Source organism: Rattus rattus, chromosome 10 (genome assembly GCF_011064425.1).
Source record: "Rattus rattus isolate New Zealand chromosome 10, Rrattus_CSIRO_v1, whole genome shotgun sequence".
NCBI classification, from domain to species: Eukaryota; Metazoa; Chordata; class Mammalia; order Rodentia; family Muridae; genus Rattus; species Rattus rattus.
Window position 1 is genome coordinate 41,445,826 of NC_046163.1, and position 21,227 is coordinate 41,467,052.

Genomic DNA, 21,227 nt, shown 5'->3' on the forward strand with positions numbered 1-21,227 from the left:
CTCCATTTCTATTGTATAAATAATCATAGAAACATCAAGAGAAGGCTCATTGAAGCTCTGAATGATCCAGTGAAGAAAGTCAGAAATTATGAGTTGTTAATCATTAAAATCAAGTTTTAATGTCATTTGCAGGACATCAAAAAATCTGTCTAAATAATTATAAATATCTAAGGGGAAAATTCTGCCTTATCAGGACCTTGAAATCATAATATGAACAAAGGTCACAGACATATTCAACAAATTCTTTGGATGATTGAAACTTAATACTAAAAGTTATGCATATATACATTATGTATATATATATACATTATATAATATATATGTACAGATAAACATGCATAAAAATAGGTCTGCCTTCCCTTCCCACATTCCCTTATCTCTAAATTTACCCTAGACAGACTTTCGTGATTATAGAAGCAAGAAACATGTTATATATTTTCACATGGTGTAAATTCTATTTATAGGAAATAAACCTTTGAAAGAATCCATCATGCTTCTCTAATTTACCGTGTGTTGGAGAAACTGTGACTTTTGACCTTTTGAAGCTGGAGACCACCAAGTGGTATTGGGTTTCAGAAGTCATCCTGATAAATGGAAACTCTTGGTCTGCTCACAGGTTAGACCCACAACAAAGGAGACAGCTGGGGTTTCTGATTTTGGTTTCTTTCCATGGGGAACTGGGGTTCCTAGGACTGGCCATCAGTTAATGGGGCTCGACATCACCAAAGGGAGATGTCTAAGCGCCTCCCACATTCCTCTAAACACACATTCCTCTAAACATTTTAAGGGTAGGTTGTGGGTAGTGTACATGACTGTCCTGTGGGGATCATGCCTTTGAATGGAGATGCCACTTTAGACATCAACTTCCAGACAAAGTGGGAGATGATTTGGGAACGAGGGCAGAAATTCTCCATCTAATTGTATAAACAAATTTCCTGATTTCCCTCGCAGTGTTTTATGGTTTTGATTTTATTGATGGGGCATTTGAAAAGTAAGCCTTCAGGTTTGTGCTCCCACCAAACTGAACCCCATCCCACTCCCTTTCTTGAAAAAGTGTTAAATGTGAATTAGCATTTGGCTTTTAAAGGCTAGAGGCAAGGCTCCAAAAGTTTACTCAGCCAATGCTCTCAAAGGTTAGAAGTCAGCTGTGGGCTTCTCCAGCCAAGCAATAGTCAGCTGGCTCGGCTCACAGGCGGTTATGGAGGCTACCTCTTAGCTGCAGTAAGAGAAGATGGCTATGTATCGGGGCCAATTGATGGATATGGACAGTTTAAAGGTTGAATTTCCGGGCTTACTGGTCTTAAAATACTGTTTCTGCTATTACTCTGTGTCATTTGCTTTTACTTAACTCATTCTTTAATCTTCCAAACTTGGTTTTGGTATAATTACTATCCTGAGTTTCAACTGTTGGATTGTTTCTTAATCAGAAACACACGTGTTTAATAGAGTCAGGCAGGTGAACACATCCCTGAACTCATGCCATCCTCTGAGGTCATGTAAATTCGGAAACTGCATGCATCCAAGGAAGCAGACCTTTGATTGTGCGTCAGGACCCTGGGCTAGATGCATATAGTACTTAAAACCAAGAATTGAAACTGGAGCTACAGTGAGCAGGTGCCAGGTATAACATTCTATAATTTCCTGTGTCCTAAAGGGTGAATGATTCAAACTTCCTATTCACAACTACCGTCGACACATGCCATCCATTCCTGGTTGGCTGGGCAGTGATTATCACTAAAAGGGCAGTATTACATCAATCAATATTATCGTTAGCACAGCTCTAAAGTGTTCTGTCTTCAACTTTAGATATGCGTACTTGATACTTACGTATGTGGCTATACCTGAAATTTCTGAATGTATTCATTAAGAAATTGGCAGTTGTTTCCTAACTCATCTCAAGAAAGGAAACCTTTATTAGATAAGGGTACCTCATGCCAAAGATCTCCTTTTCGCCTTTCGTCTTTTGTATTCTTCTATGTGAGAGAGACAGAGAGAGTCTTCTTGGATTATAGCATTAGTAGCTAGGAAAACATACTTCTCAATTTAATTTACTTCCACACTTACTTTTTCTCTATAGGGATTATATCAGGTTACCATGAAATTCTAAACTATGTATTTTATATTTAGTTATAAATTTATATTTAGATATACATTTAAAAACCTAATGAAATTTAGGGGAAAAAATCTTTGTGTTGTCTTTAATTTAGACTCATTCCCAGGATGCAGTGCAGTAAGCATGCAATAGCTTTTGCTTTTGAATGGTTTTTCATTAGTTGCACAGTGTCAAGGAAGAACCACACACCAAAAAGAAAAACAAACTTCTTACTCAAGGGAACAGGTTAAATTCACTTTACAGTAAAAACCACTCTGTTCTTGTCCAACAATGATGGAACACGGATGCTTATTTAGTGATTTATTTTAATTAAATGTGCTGGGAATATCTACAGATGTTTAACTTCTTTGGTGCCACATGCTCTCCTAAACAATGACCTTTCATTGTTCTGTACTTTTAACGTTTTTGTCCAAGTGTCTGGGAATGCCAGCAGCAGGTAATTCCACTTCCCTTGACTCACTATGTAACCCAGGCTGGTCTCGAACTCAGAATGCTGTGATTCCATGCCAGTGCCCCTGCAACTGGCCTGCCTTTTAACCACACCCTTTGATTAATTGTCATTGTTTCTACAGAATAATAGCTTTTGAAGCAGGCTCAGCAAAGGCTGGCCTATGCTTTCTAGCTCCACTGGCCTTAAACCTAGGAGGTCTGTGTGTAGAGCTTCCCTGTAAAAGCAGATCCTTGCCTTGCCTTGCTGGTGGCTTTTCTGTATTGGGGGAGGCAAAGTAAGTGGAAAGGACAGTGGGTAGGGAGAGAACATGCACAGTTACACTCGGCCTGCTGCAAAGCCTGTTTGGGGATTCAGATTGTTTTCCTCTACACAGCTCTTTAGCCCTGGAAAACCTAGCTCTCCCTTCTGGTTCTCGATCTCCTCATCTCGGAGAAAGTTGATGGCAGACTATGGGATTTCTAAGGCTTATTCTAAGACTGGGCTGTCCCACTTTCAGATGGCAGCATAGTATGTATGCAGCTGACTGGCAAGCGTGAAGGAGGTTAAGGGTGGATTCTCTTTCCACCGTTCTGAGACTGCACACTTTCTTATTTCTGGTCTGGAATCCATCCCATGTTGACTGTGGATTTTAAGGGCATCTGTGCTAATAAAAGAAAATCAGCTTGCAGTGTTAAAGGAACTCCTTCTAAAACCAGGACATCGACACACCTCTGCCTCCTTTCTAGACCCTTTAGACAACACAAAGCAAAAGGGTTGATGTCCTTAAACTGCTTCCTTTACCTTGTCCATGGCAATCTGCATGGCATTCACTACCCACTCACATAAGCTATGAACCGCATCCCTTTGGAGAAGAGCCTGGTTCAAAGATGATGAACAGCTTCCCTTTGCTGCAGAGTGAAGATAGGTAAGTCTTCATTTCCCATCACATGAAGTGTGTCCAGTGACCATGCCACAGCAAGAGACACACGCCAGCTTTATTGAGGAACTTCAGAATTCCTGACCGCCAGCTCATCTGACTCAGTGCAGGAAGAGTCTTCCAGCAGCGTGGCTGGTCTGGATGTGCCGTCTAGCTGAAATGGCACTGATACCAGATACCAAGCGTCTTGCCAACTTCCAGCAAGGATATGGAAACTGCTAGGGAAGGGAGAATTTGAAAATCACATAATTGATGTCCCTTACTCTGCTATTTGGCTGATCCTTCTTCAACGCACTTACCCTCTCTAGCTCACCAGGAAGTCTGACCCTGCCACATTTATGTGCGTTGGATAAGTCACCGCCCACGAGCTATAGGCTCACTCCTATAATGACAACAATGAGTAGATCCACTAAGGACCAACTTGATCTTAAAATCAATAAGCCTTCAATGCCCTTGCCATCCTGGTAAATGCCACCTGCTGAAGACAGATTTACCCAGGCTTCGCTTTCCGGCACCAGGGTCTGATAAAAGCCGTTGTGTCACATTTGTTCTTTGGCTTGTTGTCAGCTTCTTTGGCAGCAGGACCGCACAGAACTTGGTTTTAGTAATCGGTAACAGTTCTGAATGTGTAATCACTGTGAGTGGAAGCATTTGTTTTCCCTTTTACATTCATATGACCCATATCTTTTTAAGTGATGATTTAAACTAGACACTGTATATCAAAATCAGAGTGCCAGCCTCTTCCAGTCACACTTAACCCTTGGGAAGTAGTTGAGGGTATGATAAAACTTAAAAGCATCAGCTAGCTGCTCTCTCTCTCTCTCTCTCTCTCTCTCTCTCTCCCCACTCCCCCCCCCCCCCTCCATCTCCCACTCCCTCTCCCCCAACCCCTCTCGTTTGAAAAGGAGGGAAAAAATCCTTTCAGACAGTCATCAATTTCACCACGGCAGACACTTCTGCAAAACACATTAAGGAGTCCAGGCCTGTGGTGAAGGCCACGCACATATTTTGGGCTGCCTCCCAGATTATCAGACTTTTTCCAGACATCCAGGAGGGATGTGAGGGTGACCGGGATCCTGCTTGAGGCCTTAAAAAACATCAGAGAAGGAAAACTTTTGAAGGTTCAATTTCAGCTGGATTTTGTTTCTTAGACAGCCAAGCTGCCCTGGTTATGGAAAAAGCAAGTAACTATGGAGTGACGGTAATCTGAAAGGTTTCCCCCACTCCCTGGTTGTCTCCCCAGACCCCTGTTCTGAAAACCTCATCAATTGAGATAGTCCTTGGTTTCCCACAGGGTTTTGCTTTGGTGGGGGGAATGGGTTTTTGTTTATTTGTTTGTTTATTTGCTTGCTTGTTTGTTTGCAGAGGAGTCGATTTTGTCCTACATCAGAGGCTGAGTCCCTGGAGGAATTACGATAGCATTTTTTTTTCAGTGTTTGGAAACAATAAAATATATGGCTGTGGCCGCTCTTTTCTGTATTCTTATAATAGCAACCTTCAATTTGTCCACAGTTGGGCTCCGAGGAAAGGCGATGGCGGAAATCACTGGGTGTAAACGTGCTCCAGAGCCTCTTTATCCTGCAGAGCTCTAGGCCCTCCCCTCCCTTTGGGAGTGCCTGTGGTTAGGAGTAAGATCTGCAGAGAGAAAATGATGGACTTGGTGTCTTAAAGGATAAGCTAATGTGTGCTGAGGTCTTAGGATTATCGCTTTCTTCTCTCACAAACTCAAAACGTTCGTTTCAGATACACTTTGCCTTTCTAATTCACTGTGTGTATGGAAAAAAAAAATAAAGACACTGGTTTCTCCCCAAGTAATTTTGCTTCATGTTATGTCTGGATTCCCTTTAAAATCTTTCTGACGGACTCATATGGTATTCCACATCTCGTTCTCTTACTGACTTAACGTTCCCTTTCTGCTCTGAGGGCAGCTTAAGTTGCAGCTCAGCTTCCTCCTGTTTCCCACACAAGGCACCTGGAGGTGGAAGGGCTGTGCTTCTGACTCCATCCATCACTCCCAAGACCTCCTGACCCGCTGATACGTAGTGGCCACTGGGGAGAAAAATGACAAGCACACTCCTAATCTCCCTGATTCTCACATTTCTTTGTTTAGGACCTGAAGAGAAAAAGAAGCATGCTTTCTCTGTCTCTCTGTCTCTGTCACCATCTCCATTTCCCTCTCCCTCTCCCATTCTCTCTCTCTGTCTCTCTGTCTCTGTCTCTCTGTCTCTCTCTGTCTCTCTCTCTGTCTCTGTCTCTGTCTCTCTCTCTCTCTCTCTCTCTCTCTCACACACACACACACACACACACACACACAAAATTTAATGTCATTTATAAGGAAGAGTAGTTTGAAAACAGCCCCATTAACTTAGGAATCTAAAGGACTAGATTGTTCCACACTGAGAAAAGTCATCAAATGTTCCTGAGCCCCGGTCTCCTCATCTGCAACCATGAGAGTAATTGCTTGCCATGCCGAACTCACATTTTTACAACAGGGACCAAATGAGATAGTCTGAGTCAGGGAGATTCCCAGTTAACATCAGCAAAAAATATTACGAGTAATTGTGTTTGGCGGAGAGTTTATACTAAAGTAGTCCTACCTCATCTGAAGTATCATTTTCATGGTTTTGGTTATTTGACACAAACTATGGTCCAAAAACATTAAATGGAAAATTCCAGAGACAATCGATTTAAAAGTTTCAAACTACATGCCATTTCAAACAGCACAATGAGATCATGCTTTGAATTTCTGCATCCCATCTTCCCAACATGCCAATCATCCTTTGTGCACAGTATCCATACTATATATGCTACCCACCAGTGATGGACTCTGAGTCATCTTGGTCATCACATAACTGTTGAGGTATCACAGTGCTTGTACTCAGTGGCTCTTCTGTAATCACCCATCACTGTGTGGCTATACCTGTTATATTCATAACACTACTTGTCATGCAGGCTTCATATCACCATACATCAGCCCGAGGAGACAGATAAGTAAATTATAAAAAGAAAGTTCTGAGAGAGGAAAAACCACAGTCATGTATCGTTTGCAGATGATTATGATTATTACTGTTAATCTTTAGTTGTGTTTACTTTATGAACTATCATACATATATGTGCATAGGATAAAAACACAATACAGGGAGGATTTAAAACTATGTATGATTTCAGGCTTCCACTGAGAGTCTTAGAATGTGTCCCCTGCCAATGAAAATTACCACTATATTGTAGTGTTATGTATAGTATTATTACCATACAATTATATTACCATATAATTGTTATTCTTAAAGTGACAAACCCCAAACAAACAATGATTAAACAGCTGATACATTTTGGGTGATCATATCTTACCATCCTTTACCTTAGGTAAAGCCTTTTTGAAATTCACTTTATAAATTTATTTTTGCAAGTGTGTTTATGTGGACACTCGCCCACATGTGTAAATTCACATGTGTGTGGACAAGCATGTGGATAGGTGTGGGGGAGGTGGAGAGTGACAGTGTGTGTCTCTGTGAATCTCTCTCACCATATTAATGAGAGAATCTGGTACTCTCTAACTCAGCTAGGCTCACTAGTCAGTTTGCTTTGGGGATCCCCTGTCTCTGCTTCTAAACACTAAGACCACAGGTAGACTGACAGGCTTGCCCATTTGGCATTTGCTTGGGTACTGGAGTTCTGAATCTTGGTCCTTGAACTCTCTTAGCTAGAACTTACCCACTGTGCCATCTCCCCAGCCTCTATAAATCTCTTTTGCTATTTAAATCTAAATATAATTATGGTACAATAGGAAGTAGAAGGAGGCCTGGGAGACATTAAGATTTTTTTTTAAATAATCATCAGACCATTTGAAAGATCCTATAATGTTGTGTGGCTTGCTGGTTGCCTGAAGTCTACTATGGTTTGCCACCTGAAACCCATATTGCAACTTGATTGACAATATAGTGGTGTTAGAAGCTGGGCTCTCTAGGAGATGTTTAGGAATGTTTCTCTCAGGACTGGGCTAGTTCCTGGAGAGCAGGTTGTTACAAATTGAAAATGTGCCTCATGTTCCATGTCTTCTGCTTGGAACCTCCCCAGGAGTTGAAGCAGTGTGAGTCCCTCCCCAGAAGCCACAGATTCGAGAAGCATGCCTTTGGGCTTCTCAGCCCCTAGAACTATGAACTAACTCTGGTATTTATAAGTCACCAGTGCCCAGGATTCTGTTGTAGCGATAGGTAGCTGACTAAGATGATATGAGCTGCCCAGAGCTACATTTGTTGACTAGCATAAAGCAGGGTCTCTGCCCTTCTTTAACACAAATAGCAAAAGTTACCAAAACCTCCTTTAAAAACAGTCAGGGGGGGTTGGGGATTTAGCTCAGTGGTAGAGCGCTTGCCTAGGAAGTGCAAGGCCCTGGGTTGGTCCCCAGCTCCAAAAAAAAAAAAAAAAAAAAAAAAAAAAAACAGTCAGAGGACAGCTAGTCTATTCCGTGTGTGTGTGTGTGTGTGTGTGTGTATGTGTGTATGCGTGTGTGAATATATGTGTATGTGAGTGTGCACGTGCATAGGTGTAAGGGTGTGGGCCTGTGATGTGCAGAAGTTGGAAGAGGCCATTGGGAGCTGGAGTTCCAGGCATTTGCAGGGTGCTGGCTTGTTATATTTATGCTGAGATGCAAATTTTTGTCCCTCCTGGCTGTGGGACACTGCTCTTCATCACTGAGCCACCTCTCTAGCCCTGCAAGGCAGTTCTTGTGATTCCCTGACTTGCTCTGGGTAAATGGGGATGTCTGCTACTTTGTCAAGTTGAGAGGGCTCCAGCATTTCCTGTGCTGCCCCATGAACATCGTATGGCTGCAGTCAACACCCCAGACTAGGTGGCCTCAATGGCAGGGATTTATTTTCCAACAACTCTGAAAACTGAAAGTCTAAGATCAAGTTGTCACCAGCGTTGGTGTCCTTCCCTTGGCCTGAAGGCAGTCCCCTTGTCATTGAGTCCTCAATGCTCTTTCCTCTCTAGGTCTAAATTTCCCCTCCCCATAACAATAGAAGATGATAGACCATGTCTCCTCATAGCCTCATTTTAACCTGTCACCTCTTGAATCACTATGGTTATACCTTGAGGTGCTGGAGTCTAAGGCTTCGTTGTACTGGTTTGTGGGTAGGGCATGCTATGGCCTCTACTGGGACCTTTTTCTCAATTCTCTATTCTGTTATTTCTTCCATCAGTTACTCTTCTCTTCTAGGGTCACACAGTTCAATAATTCTCTTTGCCCTGTGGATCCAAGTCCTCGTTACTTCTAAGTACAGTTATAAAAACAGGTAACTGTACACTGATGCAGATGCTTTTAAGTGTGGGCTGTGATCTGAAATGTGACCATATCATGGTTTCTATCAGCCCAGGCCTGACAGTCTGAGGAGCAAGGCAATACATACAGCATATTGTCCCTTGGATGAACACAAGACAATAAGCAGCAGCAAGGTGGCTGTATTAGCTAGAACTTTCCAGAAAGACAGAGCCAAGAGGACATGGATACAGGGAGAAGTTATTTTAAACAATAGGATCATGTGATCCTGGGGTTAGAAAATCCAAAATTTGCATACTAGGCCAGGAAGCCGAAGACCTAGGAAGAGTTGCTATCCATCTCCCCTTCAAGAGTCATGGAAATCTATCCCCATTACAGAATACACTTCAAGTTTGTTTATTCAAAGCTAATCTCATCTAAAAGGCACCTAACAGTGGCATTTAGACTCATGTTTAAAGAGCTACCTGAGGCTGGAGGCCTGACACCAGTAATATATTGTCTTGTTAATGGTGCATGAAAGCAGAGTTAGGCAACCTCCGTGTCCCAGTGCAGTTTCTCCCCACATGCCTCATGACTTCTCAACAAAGACTTGCAAATTGCAGATCACAGAGCTGCTCTCAATCCGAATAAAATATTTTTGTGTTTGATTTACCTCTTCCCTAAATAAATAGTAAGTTCGTTGGACCCCAATACATTTTCAACCCTAAACCACACTAAGAAATCCCATGATATAACTAGAATTCATGATATAATCCAGAGTTCATCTACTTATGATACACTTGAAAAAGCACATATATTCTGTGTAGCCTGTAGAACGGCCGATGCAAGGTTCAAACTCAGCACTAAGATCCTACATACATAATAATAGATTATACACTAATAATGGTGAGTTTTAATTTTAGAAGTCTTACCCTGAATCCTGCGTCTCTGAGTAAAAGCCTCAATACTGGTGTAAAGGAAGATACAGGAAGATGATCAAGTGAACCTATCTAAGACAATTTGTACAGTCCAAGTTGTTATATTTTCTTAAAAGCAAAGAAAAAACTTACTTAGCTACCAAATTTATAGACAACAAAGCAGTACAATCTGAAAGTCAAATCTACTTTTCTTCTATATAAGAACTAGACATTTAAATGTATTTGATAAAGTCCCATCAAATCATTTGCTTTGAAAGTAGCAGATCCAAGACCATCTTCAGTTAGTACGGAATTACATAAATTGACTCCTTGACCTACTTATTAACATTCATTTTAATGCATTACAAGGGAAATATGTACACAGTGAGCAGAAGTTAATTTTTGTATTATCCATGTCAGGGTCATGGAATCAACTTCATATACAGATCTGGTACCTGAAATACCATATCAGTGCTTTCTGAAGTGTGAGTAGTTTGACTAAGAAAATGTTTAAGTAAGATACTTCTCCTTTCTCTAGAAAATTCAGTACAGACTCAAGAGAGACTAGCATGAAGCCAAGCACGTGGGAGCTGGAGAGATGGCTCAGTGGTTAAGAGCACTGGTTGATCTTCCAAAGGTTCTGAGTTCAATTCCCTGCAACCACATGGTGGCTCATCCATCTGTAATGGGATTTGACGCCCTCTTTTAGTGTGTCTGAAGACGGCAACAGTGTATTCACACACATTAAATAAATAAATCTTAGAAGACAAAAGATATATTTTTAAAAAACCCAAGCATGTAGCCAGAGTGACGAGGCCCCTGCTCTCTATGCATCCTCAGCACCTGGCAGCACGGAAGGCACTTGGAAATGAGTGTCAGTCCTCACTTACAGTGCATAATGAACTAATCAAGACGTGAATAATGATAAGGAGGGACACAGGGGGACAGACAAATTCAGCTGGTGAACACAAGGAGGCAGAACAAAGCACCAAAGGAGATGCTTCAGGTGAACAGTGTCAGAGTGTAGGCGACGTTCCTTTAGAAATCAGCCTGACCGTTTCTGGGACCTGCATGTGAGGCCCATAGGAAGACTGCTGGCGCATTCATTGGTTGCATTCTCACTGGGAAACATTTCTATAGATGGTGCAGAATGGGTAGATAAAACTGGAGCCACCTGAGAGCATGTCAAGGTAGCGGTGTCACCAGCCTGGCCTAGTGATTGAAGTCTTCAATGGCATATGTTTGTGATAAAGAGGAAAATAAAGGACCTCTACCTAATCACATTCCACACAAAGCAGGAAATTATATTAATTTTTAATAGATACCCTTTTAGATTTTTATACAATAAAAAAAGGCAGAGCACATAAAATGCCTCTCCACATTGGACCACAATGGTTACATCAAAGAGAAATACTTTTGTAACCAAGTTGAGCTGTGTTTCTTTTCCATTTTAGGTGGCGTCTCAGACTGTCTTCATACTCATACTCATAACTAACCAGGCTTCCTCCATCTCACTCGTGAGTGCAGAGATTGCAGGTATGGTATGCAACATGCTATCTGCAAGTCTGTTGTATAGCTGTTACGGCCATTAACTGAAGGTAGACTATATACGAGAACCATAGGCTTGTAGGGCGTGTAGATAACGGTGACAACCACACATGGAGATAAAGGTGACAACCACATACTTAAACTCTGATGAATTCTGGACGGTCTGGGTTATAGAAGCCTGCAAGCTACTCCAGTAATGCCTAAGAGAGGAATATAAATTCGGCTATATTGGAATAAACAGAATTCAAGTCTAACATGCAGGGGGACATGACAGGTTCATCTCCACAACCATTCTAGAATGTCTGTATCAGTCACTTACATCTACCGTAGAGACAATTAGGTGCATTCTCTTGGTACCTCTAGAAGAAACAATAAAACAAGAAGTTCCTACATATCAGATTTGAACTTCAGAATAAGTTCACCAAAGTCATTGTGTTCTAATGTTTTTTCAACAGGACTCAATCGCATTGAGAAAAGCGTGATACCTATGATCCTTGTCAGAATGCATCTTGTGTTGGGAGATGTTGCACACTGCTAATGTCTTTTTACAACAGTGAAACTTCAAATATCTCATGAGCCAACCATATGGGACTGGTGTGTTCAATTTCCCAGTTGACAGAGAACTAAGAAAGATTCAAAGGTTCCTATCATAAGAGTGGATGGATGTTAAAGCCAGGAGCCTTTAGCACTTAAGGGGCAAACCACAACTTTGCTAATATTGATATTGCCTCATGTCGAATTTACTTAACCTTACTGCAAATGTATTTAACAATAACAAAAGACCTGTTGCAAGACATCTTGACCCAGATCAATGAATTTTATGTCCATTAAAGTATGTTAACATACACCTGTCCCTAGAGACCTTACAAGTGTGACTGCTATGTCACATGTGCCTCAGTAGGTGGCAGAGAGGGAGAGTATGATGGTTTGAATATGCTTGTCCCAGGGAGTGGCACTATTAGGAGGTATGACCCTGTTAGAGTAGATTCGGCCTTGTTGAAGTAGGTGTGTTACTGTGGGCCTGGGCTTTAAGACCCTTATCCTAGCTACCTAGAGGCCAGTATTCTGCTAGCAGCCTTCAGATGAAGGCGTAGAACTCTCAACTCCTCCTGCACCATGCCTGTCTGGATGCTGCTATGCTCCCACCTTGATGATAATGGACTGAACCTCTAAGCCAGCCCCATTTAAATGTCCTTATAGGAGTTGCCTTGGTCACAGTGTTTGCTCACAACAGTAAAACCCTAAGACAGAGAGGCTACGTCTATGCTCAGTGTTCCGACCTAGGACTACCTGAATGATTAGCAGCCTAACATTCTCTGGAAAACATGAGGCTAAGACAACCACCAGTCTGGCGCAAGGGGGCCTGGACGGGGACCTACCTGTGTGGCTCAATAATGCACAGGTAAAGCATAGCACTCCTGAGACCCCAGACACTCAGATACCCCAGGTGCCACTAAGAGGAACAAGTGAGCGATGGAGAAATGGAAGATAAAGAGCAACAGAAGGATGTGGGCACAATGAAGAGAGGTAGAACTGGAGACTCGAGGGCAATGAGGAACTGCCTGATGTGAGTAGTGAGTGATGACCATGATGGGGTCCTGGCCTGGTACCTGGTACCATGTCTGGGTCTGTGGCCCTGCAGCAACAGTGGTCTGTTACCCCCAGAGACCAAAAAGACATCCATGGTCTGGGCTACCACCCAGGGACATGTTGATATCTGAGGGCTGTGCAGAACTGGCCCAACCTCTCACCCGGGCATCCTGAGAGAGCTGTACCTGCCTCTCACCAGCTGCAGCACTCAGAAGATCAGGCTCCACATCTTGCTTGAGCAGCACAGTAGAACTGACCCTGGTGGCAGGGGATGTGGGTGATCCAGCCCTGAACGTGTAAGCACAGGAGAGCTGGCCTCATAACTTATCTACTTCCATCCGTACCCCTTGCCACCTATAGCAGGCAAGCGAGCTGGCCCTGAGGTCATGAGAGAAGGAGAGCTGGCCCTGTCCCTCGCCTCCTGCAACACTTGGAAGACTGGGCCCTGCACCTCTCCTGGGCAGCACAGTAGAACTGGCCCTCGTTGCAGAGTTTGCCCCGTGAGTCAGCCTCTAGGGTGTGACAGCAGGAGAGCTGGTAGGCTGACTAGCTCAGATACCTCTCAGGCCAAGAGCCAGAGATTTGACTTATCCACTCCAATGTTTATATCATCAACAAACAGAGTACACGAAGGGGCCAATTCTAAAGATCCAAAGCTGCAGCATCTCCATAACACGGGGCAACAAGACATCCAAGAGAGTCCCAGTAAGGTTTCAGAATTAATAGTGTAGCAGAAGTCAGAGGCCTTGAAACAGACCAAGGAATCGCTGCAATAAGCCTTTGCAAGTAAAGAAGTACGGACAAAAGGGAATACTGTGGGACATATTGTGCTACAACTTCTATGATTAGATTTTTTTTTCTCTTTTGTAAGGGAGGTTGCAAGGGTGGAGGGTGGATATGAGGGGAGGGGGAGATGAGTAGGATTGGGGTGTAAGATGTGAAATTCACAAAGAATCAACAAAAAGTTGCTTTTTTAAAAGCATTAAAAAAAGAAAAATGTAACACAGTTTTACTCCCTATATAGTTATGGAATTTAAGGCCCAAGTTATTTTTGCAGATATCACACACTACATAAATAAACAACCCAGCAATCAAACTTTGATTAGAATTGCCCACTGTACCTTATACAGTTACAATGAAAAAAATCACATGCATTTTATCCTAGTACCAACCCACTCAGAACATCATTAGACATTTTAAAGACACATAGCAGTGATCCTTTGTTACCTACTCTAAAAATAGTTATACCAAAGCAAACTTCATAGACTACAGCAAAGAAATCCAGATAAGTAAGATGATTAATTCTATGAGAAGTAATGTAAGAAGCTAAGTCACAAAGAAATTGGGCTCTTTACTGTGATCACCACAAACATCAAAAATAGATTCACGCAGCATTGAACATACGCAAAAAGTTGGACCAGATGTCACATAAAAAACCTGCTGCTGCTGCTGCTGCCACTAACAGCGGTTCCTTAAAAACCTGCTTGGGTGACCAGAAACCATTCCTCGACCTGAACTTGTCAGCACAATGTTTATGTGTCAGTTTCTCTGACCAAAAGGGCCCGAATGCATCCATGAAATGCGACACCAAGCCTCAGCGGATGTAGCACTTGCGGGCTCATGGGTAATCTAAACACAGTGTCTGGAGAGGGCAGCTTGTGGCTCACCCTCTGGGAACACGGGGTACCACAATTGCACAATAGCAGTTCACAGATCAGAGCAGAGACTCAAAAGACCCTCCAGCTCATTCTTTGTCCTGAACATAATATTTAATCATAGCCAAAGACTAAGCAGAAACTTAAATTGTAAGTCTAACTTCCTGTTTTGTAATTTTTAATGATCAGTTGACCCCAGTAGAGCTTGGGTTCTATGGTTATCATGTCTATGCGTCTGCTCAGGTGTCTTCTGTTTCATCCAACAGATAATTTCTAGACATTGAGAAAGAGGTGACTCACATGTTTATAATTCTATGATTACTGCACTTTGGCTAAAAACTAACTCTTCTGTAAGATTAGATTTTCCTTGTTCATTGTCTGTCAGCCTACTCTTAAACGATAGAAATGTCGTGCAGAACTTAACTTGTTGGAAGGAATTACTTAAATCCTTGTAAAGTGAAAAAGGTTTTCTGGACAGCTGTGGTCCCATACACACTTGGAAGGCTACAAGAAGAGGGTGGTGAGTTTGAAGTCAGCCCAGAAAACATAGTGAGAGCTTGTCCCAAATTAATAAGACAAGAAAAGCTTTTTAGAAGTTAAAAGTTTGTGATACAAATAATAACCTCCTATCTTCCACATTACAGTTACGGTATTTATGGTATAGTTCTGATGCCCAGTTGATGTATTAGAGAAATGTATTGCATTCAACATTCATTGAAATATCCTAGTAATGGAGTTAAATAACAGGAATGTAAAGATTGAAAATATGATCTGTACTCGAAGGAACAGTTTAGTAGAAGGGAAATATATTAAGTATAAAGCATGAAATATTGTGTATAAAATAGATAAATTCTTTAGAAATAGAATTTTTAAAGATGGATTAAACAGCTCTTTGGAAGACACAATCTACTAAACCTTGCATAAGGAAAAAGAAATAATTTGAGTAGGCCCATATCTACTCAACAAAATCAATGGTAAATACCCTTCAAGAATAGAGCACTAGGCATGCATGGCTTCTTTGGTGAGTTTTGATAGATAAAGAAGAAACTGGACTTGTTCTCTATGATCTTTTCCAGAAAAGAGAGCAATGATACACTCCCAACTTACAAGACTTTTTACTCTAACAAAACTGATAAAGTCATTAGAAGACATGGAAATTAAAGGCTAGTATGATTTGTTAACATGGATAAAAATTTCCCAACCACATATCACTAAGTTACATATAACATGTATGACAAGAAATGTATTTCATTCAACATTCATTGAAATATCCTAGTCAGGGAGTTAAATAAGCATGATTTACTCTAGATTTAACAAGGCTAGTTAAAAAAAATCAATTACTGAACCCCTTTATTGTATGCTTTTGTCAGCATTTATAGAATAAGCAATTAATAAAATCTAACACCAATGGTACAAAACTCTCTCTCTGAAAATTAGGTATAGAAAAAACTTCTTAAACTCAATAGTGAACAACTATAGAAACATCTAGTTGTTACCATGGTTGATGATTAAAAAAAACTTGATTATTCTTCCTAAGACTAGAAACAAAACAAGGATGTCCATTCTCACAGCTCCTATTCAACACCATTCTAGAGGTTCTAGTTGATGCAAAATAATAATAAAAAGAGCGTGTGCATGGTATACATGTGAGAGACAGAGGGATTGTATAAACTAGGTTTGTTCAAAGATGATATAATTGTCTATGTAAAAAAATCTCAAAGATTAAGAAGACGAAAAATAGATTCCTGAAATTAGTACATATTAAAACAAACCTGTAAGATAAAAAGAATGTCAACAAACCAAAGTCAATGTCTTCTTATACCAATAATGAATAATCCAAGTGAGGCTAAAATATCATACCGTTTACATAAGTATCAAAGAGGAAAATCAACATACTTTACAAACTTTACACAAGATGTATATGGGGAAAACAAGCTGATAGTAGGAAATAACAAAAAAATAAATGAAGGTTTCCTGCTCATAGAAAGAAAGGCTTGACTGTATTTGGCTGTCACCATGTCCTAATTTGACTTGTAGATTCAAGGCAATCACTCTCAGACACATCGAGTTGTCCTGTAGATATTAACAAACTGCCATAAACACAGAGAGACAAAGACAGCCATTAACAGTTGACACAGACACTGAAAAATAGGACTGACTCTACCTAAAAGCTTTCTGTAAAAAGGATAGTGTGGTACTGGTGAAAGAACACCAAGGAGGAGGAAGGGGAAAAGGAGGAGGAGAAGGAGGAGAAGGAGAAGGAGGAGGAGGAGGGGGAGGGGAAGGAGGAGGGGAGGAGAGGGGAAGGAGGGGAAGAAGGAGGAAAGAGAAAGAGAAAGAGAAAGAGAAAGAGAGAAAAAGGAACAAAATAATAGCCCCAGAAATGAACCACAGAAGTTGCTAACTGATGATTGATGAACATAATCCAATGGGGAAACTGATAGTCTTTTTATAACACTCTTGAAATGCATGTTAAAACACAAAAAGGGGAGAGTTGTATGTACCTTTGACTTACACATTTCTTATTTTCTAAAAAATGATTTATTTTAGTTCCTGTGTATGCCTGCATCCATTCTATGGTCCATGTGTATGTCTGGTTCCTGTAGATGGTGTCAGATCCCATAACACTAGAGTTTTAAAATTAAGAATCAAACCCACGTCCTCTGCAAAGGCAGCAAATACTCTTAACTACTGAACCGACTCTCCAGCCCCTGACTTACACTTTTCATAAAAAACAAACAAAACAAAACAAAACAAACAACTAAAAATAGATCATTGGTGCAAAACAGAAAATCTTTACAAATAAATTTTAGAAAATAAGCTAGGAAGTAAACCTAGGAGAACTTGGATTTGATAGTAAACATTTATATAACATCCCAGTAACAATTGCAGCCCACGGATAACAAATTATTGATGTTAGACTTCATTTCATTAAAAACTTCTGCTTTAAAAACTAAGGCAACTTAGATTTACTTTTAGTAGAACTTTAGTTACTTTTCTATTGCTATGCTAGAACTCCCTGGCAAGGGTGACTTAAGGAGAGAAGAGTATGTTTGGGTCACAATATAAGGTATAATTCATCATGGTGTGGGACTCAAGGCAGAGGGGGTTTGAGGCAGCTGGTCACACATTACATTACAGGCAGGAAGAAGAAAGCCATGCTCAGCTTTCTTTCCCCTTTTGATACACTCCAGGATCACAGTTTAGGGAATGTTGTCACCCACAGTGGACAAGTTTTCCCACTCAATGAACCAAATCAAGAAAATCCCTCACAGGCCAGACTTGAGGCGAACATAATCAGGAGAATCCCTCATAAGTGTACACAGAAACTTGTCTCCTAGGTTATTCTAGATTGTGACAAGATGAAAATCAGAATCAATGATCACAACCACTGTCAAGACAATGAAAAATCAAAACCTAGCATAGGAGAAAATGTTTGGAAAATACAAATCTAGTAAAGAACACACACACACACACACACACACACACACACACACACACACATTGTTATTTTAACAGTACAAAATCAAACAACTTGATCCCAACTGGGATGCCTATGTGCTGAGATACACACTTCTGAGCATGACGTGGCCATTGTACTCCTGACCTCAAAGTGGCTGTGGTTACCTGTGCAAGGCTTGCACAGAATTGGGCCCACCAACATCCCATCATGGGCAGTTCCCAAGATACCATGAGTCCTTAAGAATTTGGTCACAGCTAATGGTCAGTGTGGGAGAGAAAGACATTTTCTTTGGTGGTACACATGCATAAAGTATCTTATTGAAACCTATTATGTATAATTAATATAGTAATTAAAAAGACACAAGCCTGAATAAAGATATAAGCAGATGCCTCATTCAAGAAAGGAATGCTATGTGAGCTGATGAATGGACCTCGACATCAAACATCACTAGGGGACTACAAATATAAACAAGACGCCACTACAATGAGATACCAGGGATGCACCAGTGAGCATGACCAAGAGCTGAAAAACTGGTGACACTGAAGAAGCAAGGACAGGGGCAATAAGAACACAGTTATTTCTGGTGGGGAGAAAAGACGGCACAGCTACTTGTGAGGAGCCTCTGACACTTCTGTACAAATCTAAATGATGTCTTGCCATAAAAGCTAGCCATCATACTCTGTTATGCAAATGAATTCATACAAAAACATGCATGCAAATGTTTATAGCAACATTTTCATAGTTGCCCAAATACAGTAAGCAATCCAGATGCCCCTGTGCGGCGAAATGTATAAATAAACTGTGGTTCATCTAGAGAGTGGAATGCTGTTCATCAATGAAAAGGGAAGGGGCTACAAAGCCGCAAAAAGACATGGTGGAACTTTAGATGCAATCTTTTTAAGTGAAAGAAGGCGGGCTGGCTCCATACCGTATCACTCCAATTACAGGACATTCTGGAAAGGCAAAACCATACAGAACAGAAAGAGCATTGCTTCCCACGAGTTTAGATGGGGAAAGACAGACAAGAAAGGATGGGTGTGTCTGAGACAAGTGGAAATATTCCATGTGATAGATACTGTACCATAGCTGTATGGCCCCATGCATTTGATCCCATGCATTTGTCAAGATCTAAAGAATGCACTGCACCAACAGTGAAACACGGTTTAAACCATGGACTTAGTTAATTATGATAATGGTGGTTAGGAACGGTTGATGCTAGCAATGTACTGATATTGGCTCTGCAATTATGGTGATAATGTGAACACTCAAAAATGGGAACTGAGAGAAGTGTATAAGTGGGTTCTCCAGCATCTGCTCCAGGTTTTTTATAGATTAAAACTGTCAAAAAAGTCTAATAAGTTTGTATAAAATATATATTTCTGTGCTGATTTTTTTAAAAAATGATTTTGGTGTGTGGGTACATGATATGTATATACACAGTTTTTCAAGTGTGCACAGGTGCATGTATGTGTGTACATGTGCATATGTATGTGTGTGTGTGTGTGTGTGTGTGTGTGTGTGTGTGTGTGTGTGTGCATGTGAAGACCAGAGGTTGATACTAGATGACTTTCTTAGTCCCCCTCTACTTTTGTTACTGAGGTGGGGTCTCCTACTGATCCCTGAGCTCCTCAGTTTGGCAAGCATAGCTAGCCATCTTGTTCGAGGGATCCAGTCTCCGCCTCTAAGTGACAGTTTTACTGCATGGTGGAGGATCCAAACTCTGGCCCTCTCTTTTATTGAGCCACTGAGCCATATCCTCAGCCCAGCACTAGAATATATTTTAAATCTTATTTATTTTAAACTTTACTTAAACAATTAAAGATAAAAAAATCACATTAACCAGAGCCAAAGTACGCAGCTCAATAAAGTACACGGTTAGTGTAGACACTCAGAGTGGAACTGTAGAGCGTCACATTGGATTACACACTTTGACTGTCAAATATACTTTCACGCATTTATCCACAACCAAAAGTGAAAAGTCCATGGTAGAGTTAGAACTGGAAAAGCACAGACATTTTAAAGATAGGTCAATTCTTCTGGAGAGCAGGGAGGGGACTCAAGACACAATGAGAGTAAGAATCTCCTAAGATTTTGGAGGATGAGCCAGTTTTCCATGCAATCCAAATTAACCTCTACAATTAACTGTATATTTTATGGCTAAGCAAATGTTTATGAATTATTCTTGCAGGAGATTCCAGACAAATAAGAAAAAACACACCAACTTTAAAGACTTGACTTGTGTCTGGGGGTGGGAGGAACTCAACGAATCAAAAACATGGTGGATGTTGGCATTAGACGTATTTTACCCTCATCCACGTCGTCTTATTAGCTGATGGGCTTTAAGAAGTTACTTAGTTTTATCTATGTTGGGTTTCTCATCTGTGAAGCTACTAGCTAATGCCTCAAATTAAAATGGTTTAAGTCAGTGCGTGTGAGATGCTTAGATATGTCACAATACCTAGCAAGCACCATAAAAATACAAGACATTATCACTGTTATTGCCTGTAGTGATTACTAGTCGTGACTGGAAGAAGTCCCCTTTGCCTTTTGAGCCTCAATTTATATTACTGTCACTTAGGTTGATGAGGAGTTGATAAAAGAATTGATGGCAGTCCAATGAGTCTCAATGTCTAACCTTCAAGGAGGTTAGTGACTGTTCTTCTAAGTAAGCATTTGGCTTCAATAATGCACAGAGGTGACAGGAGAGAGTGCAGTGGCTTCTGAGGATGGGTAGGGTTGTCCTGTGGCCAAATCGAAAAGAAAAGGAATCCTGTTTAAACCTCTCGTGTGACTTTAGGAAGCATACTGACATTGAGTTGTGAGGTCCTCTGAGTGAGCTCTGTTGATCCCCGAGAGCAGGGGCAGAGAAAGGCTGGGCCAAGAAGGACTTGTTATTTTCTACAGATGTTTCCTTTCCACAAGGTCACCTGGCCAAGGGGAGTGGCTTTTCACACAGAGACAAGCTGGATGTCACTGCTTTCAGAACGTAGAGACATATATCCTGTGAAACTGTTGATCCACATTTCACAGATCACAACCACGATCCACAGACTGTCACAACCATGATCCACAGACCGTCCGCCATATCAAGGACCTTAGGAGGTCATTTTGCAAATGCACACTATTTTCGGAGAAAGAACGTTTGTAACTTATACAATTTCAAAAGCTTGAAAGTGTCAACAGAGTACACATTAGGGCAGGCGGAAAGTTTCTTCGAAACTCTGTTATACAATTGATTCTCTCGGTCCTTCCCTTGGAGGAACAAGAAACAGCAACTTTCGGCTCAGAACAGCCAAAAGCCTATGTCTCAGGCCACT

The 21,227-nt window shown here is 41.1% G+C and overlaps 1 protein-coding gene and 2 pseudogenes across 4 annotated transcripts in view; 2 read left to right on the top strand and 1 right to left on the bottom strand.

The window, feature by feature from the left end:
- Positions 1-21,227, bottom strand: part of Dnm3 (dynamin 3) — a 465,110-nt gene that overhangs the window by 152,311 nt on the left and 291,572 nt on the right. The window lies entirely within an intron of this gene.
- LOC116911841 lies at positions 12,050-12,121 on the top strand (annotated as a pseudogene).
- On the top strand, positions 12,418-12,516 carry LOC116911844 (annotated as a pseudogene).